Below are 4,315 nucleotides of genomic sequence, written 5' to 3' on the forward strand. Positions count from 1 at the left end.
ATAAAAGTCTCAGGCAGGGAGAGGACTGGGGAACAGGTGTTGTATGTTGCTGAGGCAGAGAGCTGCTTTAAGCTGGAAGGATTTCTAGTATCTAAATAAACCCAGTTCCCCATAAGACTTCTCCAGTGAGGCTATATCCATATTATTATTAGTCCTCAGGACCCCTTACTCATGTTACAAGTGGGAATTCATGATAATGTTACACTTCGGGATTCTCTTCCTGCTTCAAGTTACGTGTGGGGAGCAATTTACCATTATTATTGTTATAACAGTTCATACTATAGGGAGGCAGTAAGGTACAGTGAAAATAATCCCATTGGCTCAGGATGCAGAGGACCTGGATTTAAATCCCACCCCTGATCTTCCTATCCTGTGACCTTGGACAAATTACTTAATCTCCCTGGGTCTCAATTTCATGTGTAAAATGAAGGGGTTGAACTAGATGGACTCTGAGGTCCCCTCCCAGTTTTAAATCTCCAAGCCTGCAAGGTTCATCCTAGATTAGAGCAACGTAGAACATGTAAAGACCTATTTGCAAGGCTTTTGAAAACCATATCATTTCACAACCCCAATTCAAAGGAAACTTTTAACAAAGTAGTTGAAAAATTCATAAACAGACATGTGGCTTCATTGCTTTCTTTTGAAAGTTAGATTTTTGTTTATTCTGGCTATTATAAGGAGAACGTCTGGAAATAGAAGCTTGCTCCCCAGTTATCAGTTAACCGGCTTTGTAGTATATATTTGAGATTTGGGTGATGCAAATTTATTTTGGGATTATGATATACTGAATTCTAAGAATATCTTTCTTGTAGCAAATAGCAGCAAGAAACATCAATGATTTTATTTAAAAGCAAAAGAAGATACAACAGAGAAATCTTTCATATTATTATGAACAGCATAGTAAGATGATTTAAAAATACATTCAAATCAAAAATGGATAAAGAAATATAGAAGAGAAAATATTTAAACTACATTTTATTAAAAGTACCATTGAAGGACAGAAGCTGTTAATTCTTCTTGTTAACTGAAAATCCTTGCTGTCCAATTTTCCTTTTAAGAGAAAAAGAATGAAAATTAATTGCAAAAATTGCTGCCTGGTGCAGAAAGCTTTTAACAATACACAATATTTTTAGAGCACACAATGTTTTCAGATACCTTACTGCACTTTCCTATCCAAAACCCATAATGTATTACAATATTAATCAGGTTGAACCATAATCTCTAAGGTCCTTTCTAGCTCTAAAATTCTATGTATCTATGAATGTTTCTAATCTTCTACAGGGTTAGTTAAGTACATGTTAAGTGGGGCATGGAACCTTCATCCTTTCCCAGTAATTCTCAGGTTTATTCTTTTTTAAAAAGAAATTTTTATTATCTTTATTTTTCATTGCTGTTATTTCTCCCTCTAATACTTCCCTTTCTCCTCCCAGAGAGCCATCCATTATTCACTCTTTTTAAAAAATAATTAATTTATTATTTTTAGTTTTCAGCATTCACTTCCATAAGATTTTGAGTTTTAAATTTTCTCATCCTCCCTCTCCTCCCCTCACCCCACCATGGCATGCAATCTGATATAGTCTCTACTTATGCATTTATATTAAACACATTTTCACATTAGTCATGATGTAAAGAAGAATTAGAAATAATAGGAGGAACCACGAGAAAGAAGAAACAAAACAACAAAAGAAAAGGAGAGCAAATAATATGCTTCCATCTGTATTCAGATTCCAAAGTTCTTTCTCTGGATGTAGATAGCCTTATTCATTCTTGATTACCACCTACTAAGGGAAAAATTTTTCTGTGAAAAATTAGGCTCCTGGTTATCAGGGCTTTTTCAACCTTTTTTTCTGTTCTCCATTTGTAGCCCTTTCTCTCACTTGGATCACTTCAGTCTAGAATATAGTTAAAGGGAGCAGCCAAGCTGTATTATAATGTGAGATAATGAGTCTTACAAACGATATACAGCTGAGATAGAGCATATTCCTTAGTACCTTGGCACAGGTTTAGAGCACTAAACCAAGGTTTCTCAAACTAATGTAGCCATGGAAGGCTTTGGATGTTCTAAAAAGCATTGAGAAAAAACATAAAGATTAGTTGGGAAGGAAGAAAACACAAGTTGGGAAAATTTTAATTCAAAATACAGGAAAAGATATTGTCATACCAAAAACTTGCCAGACATGAGTATTTCTGAAATGTACTAATTTCTTAAAGGCATAATATTGCTAATGTCAACTTTTGTTATAGAATATATATTCATATTATATGGAACATAGTTTTGGAAGCAGAGCACTACAGGACTGACCTTAGGCTTGTCCCAAGCCCTAGGCCCACCTTCCAAACCATTTCTCTTGCTTCTTTGAGACTACAGGTCTTGACATTTTGGTTATGGTTGTTCTGGATAATCCTTTCTCCAAAACCACACTGCTCAGAAAATATACTTCTTTCTCTAGGACAGAGGTTTGTAATCTTGGGTATATGAACTTAAAACTTTTTTATAAGTGTATTTCAGTATAATTGGTTTCCTTTGTAATCCTATTATTCTAAGGAGTCTATAAGCATTACCAGATTGCCAAAGTGGGTCTATAGCACAAAAAAGTTAAGAACCTCTGTTCTGGAAGGTCTGATCTTGAAACTTTCAAACTTGGAGTCACCGCCCTAAGGCTGGCACTGTCCAGCAAATCTCTCTTCTCTGGCTAGAAGGTTAGACTCTCATTTTACACACAAGAAAATAAAAAATGTTGTCTCCTCTACGTAAAAAACTTGTGGTTCAGAAACATTGCCCATGAACTCCCCTTTCAAGTTCAGTAGGCAAGCATGTCTACTTTGGTGGGAACTGTATCTTTGATCCCCATTGTTGCCACCTTTTGGGTGGTGAAAGCCCACTCTCAGGTCTTTTGTCTTCTGACCTGTGCAGAGAAAGTTACAGGCAAACATAAATAACACCTAAGCCAACTTCCACTCTTCCATGTAGCCACTCTGCTAGGCTTTGTTCTGTATTCTAAATAAGGAAAAGACAACAACAACAAAAAAAAAAAAAAAAAAAAAAAGGAAAAGGATGGTTTGTCTTCTTTGTTTTACAGGCTTTGTTTCTATGTGCATATCTTGGGCAGTTTTCTAACTCATTTTTTAGGAAGAATGCTTCATGTTCTGATTTTGTCAGCTAATTGAACATTAATGCTCTTGGTTTAGCTATATGAATACAGATATGTAACACTCCCTTATATGAACAGGAGTTGGCTTATCACGTCCTTGGCTCCAAGAAACTACTCTATACAAAAGTCAATCTTTCTCTCTGTCTCTCTCTTTCTCTCTCTCTCCCACCCTCCTCACCCAGCCCAACTCATTTTCTCCCTCCCTCCTTCTTGGATGTTCTCTAAGGGAACCTGAAGTAAGTCCTATACACAGGTATTCAGTCCTTATTTAGAACAGAAATGTCAAACACAGCCAGCAAGCTACATTGTGGTTAGAACACTCCTGAGTTGGGTCTGAACCAGATTAAAATATAATTGGGAAATATTTAGCAAAGTAAATAAAAATACGACAGAATATAGATAATGTTAATGTGTTTTTTCTAAGTCAATATGCAGGCTGCAGGGATCTTTATGTATGGCTTAGTGGTCTTGTTTCTATTTAAGTTTGACACCTCTGGTTTAGATCTCCCTTAGTCACTCTTAGGAGTGACAGCTCTTTCCTATGCAGCAAGAAGGAAGTAGCACAAAGCTGTCTTTTAGGGCACTGTCCAAGAGGGTGTTAGATTCTCTAAAATCTAGATCCCTGGATGGAACTATTTTTGTTCATCCCAACCTGGAGGATATACCTAGGTAAATTTCAAGGGAGAAAAAAGAAATCTAAGTGATGGCAGAAATAATTTCTGTAATGGCAGATGCAAATATTGACTGTAGTTATTATCCTAAAAAAACAGATACAGACAATATTATATAGTATATATATATATTAGAACATTTATTTACTCTTTGTTTTTTCAGTGTAGAAGGAATTATACATTAGAGCTTGAAGGCATATTTGATATAATCTAGCTCAGTGGCATCAAACTCCAATAGAAACAGGGGCCACTAAACCATATGTAAGGTTCCCTGCTGGCTACATATTGACTTGGAAAAGCACATATTAACATTATCTACGTTCTATTCTATTTTTACTTATTTTGTTAAGTATTTCCCAATTACATTTTCATCTGATTCCTATAGAATTTGGGAGTGTGGCAGGTGGGGAAGGGGCAAAGTTACTTGCTTGATATTTCTGGTCTAGCTCAGTCACTTCATTTTATAGATGAGGCCCAAAGATTTGGTGGGTG

The sequence above is a fragment of the Vombatus ursinus genome, unplaced genomic scaffold (assembly GCF_900497805.2).
Source record: "Vombatus ursinus unplaced genomic scaffold, bare-nosed wombat genome assembly UNPS02014784.1, whole genome shotgun sequence".
In the NCBI taxonomy this organism is placed as follows: Eukaryota; Metazoa; Chordata; class Mammalia; order Diprotodontia; family Vombatidae; genus Vombatus; species Vombatus ursinus.